Genomic DNA, 14,651 nt, shown 5'->3' on the forward strand with positions numbered 1-14,651 from the left:
CTAATGGCGGCACCTGTCGTGCTTCAAGTGTAGACGAGTTCCTTGTTGCGCGTTCTGAAGCTTATCTATTATGCGCGTTTATATCGAGAGAGATGAGTCTACATTTTCCGTGCAATAGCGCAAGCAAACTGCGCCTGTCTGCAGAAACAACTATAGATTACATTCGTTGGGCTAACTGCATCGCAGGACAGTAGTAGTAGTAGTAGTAGTAGTAGTAGTAGTAGTAGTAGTAGTAGTAGTAGTAGTAGTAGTAGTAGTAGTAGTAGTAGTACAACTTTATTCATAAGGGTTGGGAGAAGGGGTCATGAGCTTGATGGGTGGGGCCCGAAGTCCAGGGCTCCACTGGCTACTGCTGCCTGCCTGACGTGACCCAGAAGCGCAAGCTGTACCTCCGGGTCAGAGCTGGCGAGCTGGGCCTCCCATTGCTCGAAAGTATTAGATAGGTTGTACTGGCCTAAAAAGGCATCTAAAGTTGGTGGTCGGTTTAGGCATCTCCACGAGATGTGATATAGAGATGGCGAGCCGCCACACCACGGACAGGCGTGCCCATACAGCGTTGGGAAAATTTTGTTCAATCTTAGTAGGTTAGGAAAGACCCCCGTTTGAATCCTAGGGAGATCAATCGCGTCCTTCCCTTCTAATGATTTGTGGGGGGCGCTGTATTTTTTGTCGAGTGCCTCGCTGGTGAGCCAGAATTTCGCGAGGGGCCATTCTGGATGGGTCGTTGTCCTCCTCGTTAGTATCCTCCTGAAGTGTTTGAGGGGACTGAAAGTGCGGTCGAGACTCTGCTCGGTTCGTGAGCCCTCGAGCAAGAGCGTCTGCACTCTCGTTTCCCTCCAGGCCTGTGTGTCCCGGACACCCGATCAGCCTGTATTTGTTTTTCAATCTCCCGCCTAGGAATTTACTTAGCTCTATCGGGAGGCGGCCTTTTAAAAATAAACGACACGCTTCCTGTGAGTCGGAGATGATAATGTTCTGTGGTTCCTCCCTTCGTTCTTGCTCTTTGATCGCAAGGGTAATTGCAAAGCCTTCCGCTTTGGCGATCGAGCACGTGTACAGGGATGCACATGTCATCATTCTGTTGTCGCTGCTAAGTACTGTTGCAGCGGACCGTTAGGTACTAACGAACCATTTTAATGACAACTACTGGCTCAAAGGGAAGATACCAGATGAATGGAAAGCAGCCAAAATTATCACGATACTAAAACTCGGGAAGAAGCCATCCCTGCAGGCACTCAGACCCATATCTTTGAGGTCATGCATGGGGAAGCTTTTTGAACGGATTATTCACACTCGGCTCCAAAACTTCATAGAGGACAACGGCCTTTTTCCAGCCACTATGCTGGGTTTCCGCAGCGCCTCTCCACTCAGGACGCGTTCCTCCTATTACAAGAGGAAGTTCTGAGCTCCATACCCAAGGGAAGAGAACATCTAATACTAGCCCTTGATCTAAAAGGAGCGTTTGACAATATCTCTCATAAGGCCATCCTATCCGAATTAAACAACATCGGATGTGGGGAAAACACGTTCAATTACATAAAGGCTTTCCTCACAGCGAGGCGAGCTACAATAAGCGTGGCGCAAGTGACGTCGGAACCCTTTCAGATGCCAAATAAAGGCACCCCTCAAGGAGCCATCATCTCTCCCCTGCTCTTCAATATCGCCATGACAGGACTCGCGCGAGTCCTGGATGACGTACCGCAGTTGAGATACACTCTATACGCGGATGATATCACCCTATGGGCAACGCGTGGATCCCTGGCTAGCAAGGAGCAGACACTTCAAGAGGCTGCAACAGCAGTTGAAAATTTCACCAGGGCCAGCGGGCTCAGTTGTGCCCCAGAGAAGTCTGAAATCATCACGGTACATGGAAAAAGATACAGAATCAATGGAAACATAGATATACACATTGAAGGCGTAGAAATTCACGAGGTAACCGTCGCACGAATTCTGGGTTACTGGGTTCAGAGTAATGGAAGAGCAAACCACACAATAAACTTATTAAAATCAGCTACGAAACAAGTCGCGCGAATGATGCAGGACAGCTAGCTTTACAATTATGAACAGGGTCTATTTGTGCGCCCTTTTGTTTTTGCAGGGCTTTCTGAAGACGGCGAGGGATTGAAAAGTTGAAACACTCAATCCCATTTAGAGAAAAAAAATTAACCCCCTAATAATCCCCTAAACGGATGCAAAGCTGCGCCAGCGGCCTGTTTAGCGTGTGCTGTATTGCACTTCGGCGTCACAGACAGAGCCCACGAAGGAGTACGTGCATCTAAGCAAGGAAACGGTCTTATTAGTTCGCGTGCAGATGAGGACAAACACGTTGCGCTATAAATACCGATTAGAAAGTACGCGCTGAAGCTATTCAACACAGGTCTCGTACAGGAAGGCAGCAACGTGCGCAGCGAAGATGGCAAACAGCAAGCAACGGCGTGCTGCAGAAGAAACTTCGCCGGAAAAATTGGGGATGGTCGTCGTCGAGAGTCGTCATCTCCCGGAGCCGACATGGGCGGAGCCACCGCCTTGACTGGGGAGGTCTCTCGCCCTCTTTAATCTTGTCCCCCAGGACTCTAATAATAAAGTTCTTTGTATGTATGTATGCCAAGCGAACCACCTGAGCGCGGCGATTATTTTAGTACAGTAATCACCAATACTTTTACGTCAAGCTTAATAGGGTTGCAATCGTAGTCGGCAGAATGGCGCCATAATGGGACGGATAATTAACTTGCTGTGGACAGTGAGTTTCAGTTCGTGTATGTGCCCGTATAAAATCATACATGACAACATTCGGGCTTTGTGCCAACCAACCCTGAGTAGACACTTTTTGTGTAGATCTACTTGCATGTGCTGAACAGCTGCTTCATACAATTCTGCGTACTGTCACTGCAGCTGCCGCTGCTGTCATTTTGTTTGCACGTGCACGGTGTGCAATTGGTGGTTCAGTGGATTAAGCACAACTATACACTTGCGTTGACTTGGTTATCTGCGACTGCGCACTGTATTCGTCTGCATGCGTGGGAAGCACCGGGTTCTTTTGTCAAGGGGTGAGTGGATTGCCTAGGAAATGTGACACCTGTGCCACTGTGAGCGTTCTGCGCGCTTTTAGCTTGAAATCGAACACCTTGCATAGACTGAAGCCAGAACAAAGCCAAACCAGCGATACCCACAGCATTCTGAAATGCAGAGCGTGATGTCTCGGTTGTTTACTTCAATTCCAACATTGAGCTTAAACATGGCTTCTTGCGCAAATGCTAACTACACCATACCCTGTGATAAGAAACCCTGCATGCAAAAACATAGTCAGCAGGAAGTCAACTGAAATACTTTTGTATGATGGGCACATTCTTTCGTGATCTCAGGCATGCCCAGAACGGGCCATAAAATGGCATTCCAACTGTGAGCTGTGATTTTTTTCAGTAATGATAATGTAGAAATGTAGAATTGGGTTCATATAGGCTACTTTGATTAAGCTCTACAAGCTTAAAGAGGCCATGACACGGTCACCCAAACATTTCCAGTTTTTCACCAAAAAAGTAGAAGTAGAGGGTCTATTGTACCTATACATGTATGAAAAATGAACTGTACAAGAGTATTTCAGTGCAAAATAAGCCCTAGAAGTAGCCGGAAAGAAACCCCGCCCACCGCCGGCGACCGCCATTTTGCCAAGGCATGTGTGACGTCATGTGCAGCGTGCAGCGGAGCCATCTTCTTCTACCAAAGTTTCAGCCGCTGCAAATCGTTAACCTTGAAGCCAAGCACAAAAATAGCTGAAATAGCTCGTTTTCACGCGCAGCTGGCCATGGAACAAAATCGTTCGCCGAAATGCAGGTGCTCGCACAGCAAGCAGCTTGTAACGTCACGGCTCGCGAGTGCGCCAGTGCTGCCCAACTCTCACGGTGCTCGCATGTTCATAAAATACTCGATTATAAATTAAGCGCTCGACCAAATGCGCTAAAATTTCGCCAGCTTGTTTGTGAATGCACAAGGATTAACACGCATAACACACATTATGGTAGAAAATTGGGTGTCATGGCCCCTTTAAATGTTTTGCAACGCGGCTGTGGAAACTGCGATTGCACAATCCTCACACCAAAAAAATGCAGAAAAAAGGCCTCACAACTCGCTGTTGTAACAGACTACAATAGCCCGTGGACTGATCATGTGAATATTTCAATTGAACATCGGTTACTTATGCTAAAGAGACAGGGCGTGCAAACACAGAGAAGAGAGAAGTCAAGACACCACAGACGCCGACTAGCAACTGAAAAGGTGCACAACAGCGGAAAAGAAATAAGGCATGAAAACTTATCTGCGCATGCCCCAGCAATTGGCGGACCTATCAATCAGGCACGCGTGGTGGTCTACGTGAGAGATAAGTATTCGGACGCTTGATTTCTTCCTTATGCAGGTTAATCGATGGTTGGCTCGCGCATCAGCTACCACTATCGGTCGGTCGGTCGGTCGGTCGGTCGGTCGGTCGGTCGGTCGGTCGGTCGGTCGGTCGGTCGGTCGGTCGGTCGGTCGGGGTCGGGGTCGGTCGTCGGTCGGTCGGTCGGTCGGTCGGTCGGTCGGTCGGTCGGTCGGTCGGTCGTCGGTCGGTCGGTCGGTCGGTCGGTCGGTCGGTCGGTCGGGTCGGTCGGCGGTCGGCTGAGGTCGTCGGTCGGTCGGTCGGTCGGTCGGTCGGTCGGTCGGTCGGTCGGTCGGTCGGTCGGTCGGCGGTCGGTCGGTCGTCGGTCGGTCGGTCGGTCGGTCGGTCGGTCGGTCGGTCGGTCGGTCGGTCGGTCGGTCGGTCGTCGGTCGGTCGGTCGGTCGGTCGGTCGGTCGGTCGGTCGTCGGTCGGTCGGTCGGTCGGTCGGTCGGTCGGTCGGTCGGTCGGTCGGTCGGTCGGTCGGTCGGTCGGTCGGTCGGTCGGTCGGTCGGTCGGTCGGTCGGTCGGTCGGTCGGTCGGTCGGTCGGTCGGTCGGTCGGTCGGTCGGTCGGTCGGTCGGTCGGTCGGTCGGTCGGTCGGTCCGTCAGTCAGTCAGTCAGTCAGTCAGTCAGTCAGTCAATCAATCATGTTTTTTTTTATTTTCGTCGTTCGTTTACACGATAAAACGAAAAAAAGGTGGCAAGAGAAAAAGCTGGTTCGTCGCAGCTTGACAGAGCTCCTGCCGCTATTATCGATGTGCCAGGCCTCAACCATTAAACGCATTTCTTCATTCCTGTGGCGGTGCAAAATCGCGCATTCATCGAATTTTGGCGTGCATTTACTCTCGACAATGTAAAGACAGATTAGATGGTGAACCTCCGATTAGCGATCTCCTATGTTCCATTAACATCTGGTCAACACAGCGACCCGTTTGCCCTGCGTAAAAGCTGCCGTAGCTAAACGGAATCTTATACACCACACATATACGACAATCAGTAAATTTCTTGGCATGTTTCACAAAACAAATATCAGTGCGCTTCTTGTCTATCACCCGCTCATTCTTTCTCTGTACCGCGGCACATATCTTACCTGTCTTATTGGCATGTGAACCGGAGGTTCGCCATCAAATCTATTTTTACATTTTCGAGATTGTAAGTGAACGCCAAAATTCGATGGATGCGCGATTTCGTACAGCCACAGGAATGAAGGAATGAAAAAACGCGTTTAATGGTTGAGGTCTGTCGTATAGCTAATAGTGGTAGCGCATGCGTGAGCCAGCCATCGATTAACCTGCATAAAGAAGAAATCAAGTGTCAGAATAGTTATCTCCTACGTAGACCACCACGCGTGTCGGATATATAGGTTCGCCTATTGCTTGGGCATGCGCGGATAAGTTTTCGTGCCTTCTTTCTTTTCCGCCGTGGTGCACCTTTTCAGCTGTTAGTCGGCGTTTGTGGTGTCTTGACTTCTCTCTTGTCTGTGTTTGCACGCCCTGTCTCTTTAACATGAATACTCACCAACTAGCTCAGCTGTCTGTTATTTTAATCGGTCACTAGTTTTTAGGTCACAATTTCCCGAGCATCTGCGGTCTGGCACGAAACTAACACGGCTCACCTTGTCATATTGAATACATGGTTGTATGTATATCCTTTATTAGGTTAATGTAAAATGCTGTTCAAGGTTTCGTGTTCTGGCATCCTGTTTTCTTCGACTAGCGCCTCAACAACTCTCGCACGCCGTATTTGTTTCACCAACAATACTTTGCAGACTAGTTGGTTCATACTTGTGAACTCTACTTGCTGCGCAACCAGCAGGAAAGGAGGGAGACAGGAAACTGCACTCTTTCCTGTCTCCTTCCTTGATTCCTGCCGTGTTCGCAGCAAGTCGAGTTTCACTAATGTGAAAACCTGTACGATGACGATTGCACTGTTCTTGTCGTTTGTTTTTCAGTACGGTGGAGTCACTAGCGACTTTTGGTGTCACCACGAGTATGACTGTCACTGGTACCTTTTTAATGCAACACAATAGCTGTAAGCTTTTCTACGCGCCTACATGTAGCCGCCAGCATACCACATCACCATGTTGTGCATAGGCGTGCGCAGGGTTCCCCTTCAGGGGGGGCGAAGGTTCTTCGCAGCGCCCCCCCCTCCCATTATATCAATGTGTGGGGCTGACATTGCGCCCCCCCCTCTAAGGTGAATAGGGGGGGTGGCCGCCCCCCCCTGCCCCCCTGTGCGCACGCCTATGCTCGCGTGGGCTAGTTTTCCTTACCTTACACTTTTGCTCACATTAATTTTCTCTCCGTTCAATTAGTGGTGCGTGCCGTATGACCAAAATTAAGCTCGCTTTCATGAGCTTTGCAGCTACATAGCGACAAAGATCGATGTCTCTTATGATCGATGTATTTGGTCATTTGGCAGTACATGAAATTCTCAGTACTCTACGGCAGCACCATAGCTCAAAATAATTTAATTTTAACAGCGGGGCTGTTTGAGCTCGGCGAAGCCTCGTGTGGCGTTAGCAGAAAGCTCTCATGATCGCGAACGGCCTCTACCTTGTATGTAGGGCTCCGTGTTTTCGGTGTTTATTTTTCTCGGAAATCGGCAGGTGTTTATCGGAGTTTATATTTTTGGCGGAAATTCGGCGTTTATCGTTGTTTATTTCTCGTTAATCCCCAAATTCTCCGAAATTCGGAGTTTTGCATTATTCTCAAAACCCCAAAATCTTAGATCAATTCATATCTGAATACTAAAACATCAGAACACACGAAGCACATTTTTTTTTCTAGAAGGTTTGAATGCACAAAAACATATACGCGCAAACGGAAGACTTAAACACAAAACACCTTTATTTGTGCGTATAACAACCTTATGCTTAAAGCTTATTGTAAAACATGCAAGAATACTTTGCGAGGTTGCTGTCAGTGATCAAAGCGCGCTGCTTTCGATTGACGACTCTCAGCTTTGAAAATTTCCTTTCAACGTTAGCGCAATAAACAGTAGGCGCCAGAAGACGCAGCGCGCTGCGAGCAAGCACTGGCCACTGGACATTGTGAAGTCTCCAAAACGACAGGGTTCAACAATGTTACATATTTGATAGCACTGATAGTTCGCAAAGTCACTCAGGAGCGGGCTCATGACGTGAGTTTCAAGAAGCACTCATTGAAAAATAAGCGTATAGGTTTCGAACGCGCAGGGCAGCTTCACGTTTAGATTCACAATTTGAACACAGTACCAAAACGATTCTTTGGCGTACTGAAGTTGATCGCACAGGTTCCTCTCAGATGTCTGTCTCCACTTTTTGGCGACAGCAGCGTAATACCGTGAAAGTCTGCGACAGTCGTTACGTGGTCGGTCTCATCAAGGAGGTCCAACATACTTGTGACATCTGATGCGAAGACCTCGGTGTTGGATCACGCCATTCACTGATGAGTGCGTGCAAACGAACTCCCAGTGTGGGATAAACTTAGTGTACCAGGGCACTCTCAGCCTAAAGTTCCTTAATGATTGACAGCATGGCACACGAACTGGTCTTCAGAAACCACATCTGAACAAGCAAGTTGTGCACAGTTTCAGGCTATGAAATAAGACTCTTGAGTTTCTGACACTTCGTTCCCTTGGCTCCGTCGCTTCTCAAGAAATACAAAATGGCGCGCCAGTAGTCCAAAATATCTTCTAGAGCTTCATAAAAAGAGAACCACCTCGACGGACTTACGGTTTTCAGAGACTGGATAGACATTCCCATGGCCAAGCACACAAGACCAAACTTACGGCGCAGCTCCCGCGACGACTTCAACAGGGCAGGAAAGTGCAAAACATAATCGTGAACTACGTTAAACGATGTCGTCCTGATTCCATCCTCCAGAGTGTTGCTGAGTATGTGGCACGGATCTTTGAAGTGAAGCGCTTTGAATTCGGGGTTGTAGAGCTGCAAGTCCTTGTGGAGCTTCTGCATGGAGTCGGAGCACAGTACAGCTACGTCGCCTAATACAGCTACACGCGGTAAACTTTCAATCGGCCAAACTAGAAGATGTATCAACGAACGCTTAGAACCTGCCCTTTCGGAGTTTATCGGATAAATTCGAATTGTGAAAAATTTTACCGGCGAATGTTTATCGGATATTTTCGGATAAAACCGAAAACACGGAGCCCTACATCTATATGGCATCCCGCGTGGTCCAGCAACTCGTCGTCGGAGGAGAGGAGAAGGTAAGTGGGGGAAGGAGAAAAATACAGCTAAATAGAATTTCTTCGCGAGCCGGGATTCGAACCCGCGTATCCCCGGTCTGAAGGCGAGCGTCGTAACCAATCGCCTATCCAGGCACGCCAGCAGAACAATCATTATTGTCAACCATACATAAGTGCGTTGCTATGGACGAGAGAAGGAGAAAAAGATAGAGACAAAGAGAAATAAAGAAATAGAGAAATAAACAGACAGATAGAAACAAACACAGAGAGAGAGCGACAAGAAAGAGATGGAAACTGAAAGAGAGAGAAAGAAAGTATAGCCTATAGTGTAGTAGAATAGAATAGAATAGAATATAAAATAGAATAGATTAGAATAGATTTTTATTTCATGAGCAATGCAGATCACGAGGAGTGAAAGAAAAAGCTGCTTTTAGGCAACTTGACGAAGCTCTCACCCCGTGTATCTTAGACTTCGGTTGGCATTTGGCCACAGACATACTATTAATACAATACATCAATAGAATATATAAAAATTATACGTACAAATCATTAAAATAACAAGTTTGCACACTATTATTATCGAGAAAAGTGGTACAAAATATAAAAGAAGACAATACAATGAATAAATAGTACATGATCCTGCATGCATCCTTATACAGTAGACAAATTGTGAAACTTTTCAGTTTGTTTCAGAATAAAAGCAAGAAAAAAGTCACAAAAAGAGAATAAAAAATAGAATAAAGCATAGAATTAATGTTATATGTAATATTGCTTAAGCTGGTCGAATAAATGTGAAATACTCTATGTGTATGTACTGTTCATAAAATTGATGTAACATTCTGGGAATGAGACAACACAGTCTATCTTCACCAGTCTATCTTCTGCTGAGAGGCACATCCCAATATTCAAGATGCCTAGTGTTATAGCTACGCGCGTTTGCTTTTAGTTTAGCCAGGGTGCGCAGACTATGAGTGTCTTTCTTAATTTCATTTCGCAGTGCCAAACCTTCTTTAAAATTATAGAGGTTGTCTAAACTAATTAAGCCGTACTTCTTAAGTAACGGTTCAGCTGAATGATCGGGAGCAGTGGTAGCAATTACCCTGATTATTTTGTTTTGTATTATTTTAAGTTTCAAAATGTTTGTAGAAATGGTTGTTCCCCAAACGAGAAAGCAGTATTCGATGTAGGACATAAATAAAGTGTTGTAGGTTAAAAGTCTGGTGTTTATTGGCAATCAGTCGCGATGACGGTAGAGAAGTCCTAATGCACGAGCCGCTTTGTTAGCTACATGCTCAGTATGCGAGTCCCATGACATATGTTGATTAAATACTACACCAAGAGTTATAAAATCGTTAACAACTTCAATGGGGCTTCCGTTTAGCAGGAGTGAATTGTACGGTACAAAGTTCTGGCATTTTGCCCGAAATACAGCAGCTCGCGTTTTTGAAACATTTATAACTAGACCATTACACGACGCCCATTCTGACAGCTTAAGCAAAATCTGATTAGCACGCTGTAATAAGCGGTCACTCTCATCGTCGGCCAAAAAGAGCGTCGTGTCGTCGGCATAGATAATATATATAACATTGGGGTCCACATTAACTATATCATTAATGTATATAATGAAAAGGTATGGTCCTAAAATGCTATCTGGCGGCACTCCAGAGGAAGTGCTTTTAAATGAAGATACTGTGTTGTCGATAGATACACACTGCTTACGGTGACTAAGATAGGGCGATTTGTCGAGCTTGGCCACGAATGCCATAGAATTCTAATTTCTGGTTAAGAATATCTCTGTTAAGAGAATCGAATGCTTTCGTAAAACCTATAAATATACCAAGTACATATACTTCTTGTCTTCAATGTTCCGCAGTATAAATTATTTTTGATTAAGGAGTGCAAGTTGCGTGGAATAGTTTTTACGAAAGCCAAATTGAGATTCTGTGATTATGTTGTGTTTATCGGTAAAAGACACCAACCGAGAATACAGAGCTTTTTCGAGAATTTTGGAGAATACGGGCGATATTGAAATTGGTCTGTAACTCGCTAAGTGATTCTTGTCTCCTTTTTTGTACAGGACGCAAACTTTAGCCTTCTGAAGTTTAACAGGGAATATACCGTTCGAAATGCTAAGTTTAAATACATGGGCTAGAGGTTTAGCAATTAAATCTGCAATGAATTTAACAGGAAACACTTGAATTCCAAAGATATCACAACTATTATTTCTTAACTGATTGATCAGAAGGCAAACCACATTCTCTGATATGGGGTTTAAATACACCGAATCAATATGGTCACCTTTCAAGTATCTTAAAGGATTACCTGGAGCCGCAGAAAAAGAAAAATTTGTGAGATATTTATTGAACGTTTTGGCTAGTTCGGTACTACTTCGCCGTTTACATTAATTTCATTTGTGGCAATATTATTGCGTATCCCAAGTACTGAGTTAAGCTTTCTCCATGTTCCACCAGCGTCCTTCGACACCTCTGAAAACATATTGTTATAGTAGGTGTCTTTAGCGCGCTGAATTTCTTTATTTAAATGGTTACGGTATTTTTTGAATTCTTTAAGTAAAGCAGGGTCACGAAGTTGAATGAATGGGTTATACATGGAATTTTTTGTTTTAATTTTGGCGTTTAACTCGCGAGTGATCCAAGGCTTTCACATCCCTCGAGGACGTGTGCACATTCTATACGGAAAGTGTATGTCGTATAAATCTTTGAGTTTACGAAGAAAGTTACCAAAAGCCACAGAAGCATCGTTAGAAGTAAGAACCACAGTCCAGCAAGTAGTCATCAATTCTTGGCGAAAACGCTCGAGGTTCTGAGAAGACATATTTTGCACTAAATATCGGGGTTTGGGCACTTTGTGGGCTTGCGGCAATACCATGTATATTGGTAAATGATCACTAAGGTCACTTGCAATAACACCGGATTGTACATTTGGGATATGAGAACTAACAAAGAAATCAATTAGAGTTGCAGTGTTTCGACCGATTGTATACAGAGAGGTCAATTGGCTACTTTATTTGGAATTAATGCACATATTTATGTTAAAGTCACCACCACACACAATAGCCAGCTTATTTCTAACGCAGTAGTGAAAGTACTCTTCCAGATATTCATAAAATGGACCAGATTTCCCACTTGGAGGGCGATAAACGTTAGAAAACATACGCTGATTAATTTTTACGGATACTATTTCGCAGTCACCATTTGAACACGTAAAATCGCTGATCAATTCACATGACAAGCTTTCCTTGACCAGAACAGACACACCACCTCCGCGACGACCTGAGCGATTAAGGTTATAAGCATTGTAGCCAGGTGGCTGGTATACGTCACTGTCACGTACATACCAGGTTTCAGATAGCATAATCACGTCAAACTCAAAACCAAGTTGATCAAAAAACGCGTCAAAGTGGATCGTGACGAGAAGAGTCATATGCAAAGGTCACAAAAGGTAGGTTGATGTCCTAGTCTCGGTGGTCCTCAGCGAGGTACATTGCAAGCATATCTGTACGGTTCAGGCGTGTGGTGAGACCGTTCGTTTGTGGGTGGTTGCTGTAGTGAACTTATGGTGGGTCGAGCAGGGTCGCAGGAGGTCATCGTCTACTTTAGAGGGGAAAATAGCGGCCGCAGTTTGTGATCAACAGACGAGGAGCACCATGGCGCAGAATGATATCGCGAAGAATGAAATTGGCTACATCAGTAGCGCAGCTGGCGGGAAGTGCTCGTGTGACGGCACAGCGCGTTGCGTAGTTGGTAGCGACGGCAACCCATATATTACGGGTGACCGACACGGGAAAATGGTCCTAGATGATCGAGGTCGATTCGAAAAAAAGGTTCATCTGTTACTTCAATTGGCTGAAGGCTGCCAGCAGGTGATAGCGTAGGTGTCTTGCGCCTCGGACAGAGGTCGCACGACGCCGCGTACTGTCGCACAGAGAGGTAGAGGCCAGGCCAAAAGAATCTCCGGCGAATGCGGTCATACGTGCGTGACACCCCTTGGTGTCCGGCGGTGGGTGCATCATGAAGCTGTGACGTTACGTCACGTGACGTCACATATTTTAGCGATCTGTGAAGTCATGATGACGTCATGTGCTGACGTCATCACTTGATGATGATTTTTTGCATGACTCTTGCTGTGCTCGACACCGAGGGACGCCGACGCGGACGGTCAGTTTTCGCGTTTGCTGAGGCATCTAAGACTTTCGCCTCGTTCAAGAAGACAAGAAGAGGCTCGAGGCGTTCGAGTCCAGTTGTTGGCGGAGAGCGCGACAGAGCAGGCTGAGATTGCTGACGTAGGCCTGGAGCAGTGCAGACGCATCTCCAGTGGTTCACTGAAAAACTTTATTTGTTAAAAAATAAAGTTAAGGGTCGGTATCTAATCCAGGACTCCGGTGGCCGTTGCTGTGCGCTCAGCCTGACCTAACAAACCCTTCTGATTCTCCAAGTCAGCGAGGACGGCCTCCCTGTTCCGAGAGCGGGGTCAGTACCAGAGGTTCCAGAGCCGCGAAAAGGAGTCGTGAGAACCCTGACTGGAGAGGGGCCAACCTGGAGGCAGCCAAACGCCACTTCAAGGCATGAGCCTCGAATAAAGGACTGTTCCACAGACACACTCGGTATAGCGCACGCGTGCTTCACCTGTCTAGGTCCATTGCGATGGACACATTCCCGTCTCTACGTCATTAGGTCGGTGTGCTGCATGTCGACCGCGTCCAGTGCTACTCTGACTCAGCCGAAGCGCAGAGCTTCCGTCATCGTGACGGAAGCTGGCGTCAACGTTGCGTAGAAACTGCGGAGGCCGACGTCTTATACCACGCCAAGTTGGCTTCCAGCACAACGACTCGGGATGGTCAAAGTGTTCGTTTTCATTTGCTGGTTTATTATGCCTGAACTGAATGACATACTAGAATTGCAATCAGTGTGTTGCGTTTGCGTAGACACGGTAGACATTGTAACGCGAAAGCGTTAAAGAGCTCGTTTCGCAGAAATTCCGGTGTCGGCGTCGGTGTCAGTGTCGGTGTCGGCGTCGTTGGTTGTGAGCTAAAAATCATCATCTTGTCCGTCACCGAAAAATTGGGAAAGATGGAAATAAAATAGGTGACACAAATCTTGGGCTCGATTGAGAATCGAACCCAGGCAGTCTGCGGGGCAAGCAGGTGTTCTACCACAGAGTATGCTATTGCTTGAAACTGCTTCAAAAAAAAAAAAAAAACACTATATGAATGTCATGTAGTGGAAGGAATCTCCTTAACGCATGTTATATTGTGTGGCAGAAGCGTAGAGTCGCGCGAGGCGTCAAAACCTTTAAATTTGCGCAACGAGTGGGTGTTTTAAAGGCCCACACATTGCAAAGCGCTTAGATATATTAATCATCGTCAGGTGAAAAACAGCAACAAAGTGAGCAGCTGCGTAGGTTGGCGTGCTGCCTTACGCACGCGTAGTGGGCCCTTCACCGATTCGCAAATAGAAGAATTATGACGTAGTAGGCACTTAACTACTATACTTGCAGTAGGCATTCTAGGATACTTTGAAATGGCCGATGTTACGCGCACAGTCGTTCGTTTCCTTACGGCATGGTTGAGGCATGCACCGACAACAGAATCAAGGCTAGCAGTTGAGAAGGCGATGTACACGGGGCCCGATTACGCTATCACGTTCTGCTCTTTAAGGCGAAGCTCAAGCAGCCTCCAAGTTTTTTTCCTTTCATGTGTGTTACGCTTGCCCTGTATGTGTCGTTAGTTTGTCGTTTGTTTTCCTTTTATGATGAGATAAACTGTTTGTGTCATATATACGAAGTATTCTGCATGTGCCTAGATCACGGCAATTTGTGGCAATATTGTTGCAAGCAGGAACGGAGCAAAGACGTTGTAACTACTAAAACACAGCAACAAAACCCAAGTCTACGATCGAACAAGGTACATGTTTTAGCCGCGCGGTCAAATCCTGCATGCAGCTTTATATATTCCGTTATAGTTCCAGTGCGCAAGCGCCTAAGATTCACTAGTGCATAAACAGAGCTTAACTGAAAAGCATCGAAATCTCCTG

Source organism: Rhipicephalus sanguineus, chromosome 10 (genome assembly GCF_013339695.2).
Source record: "Rhipicephalus sanguineus isolate Rsan-2018 chromosome 10, BIME_Rsan_1.4, whole genome shotgun sequence".
Lineage (NCBI taxonomy): Eukaryota > Metazoa > Arthropoda > Arachnida > Ixodida > Ixodidae > Rhipicephalus > Rhipicephalus sanguineus.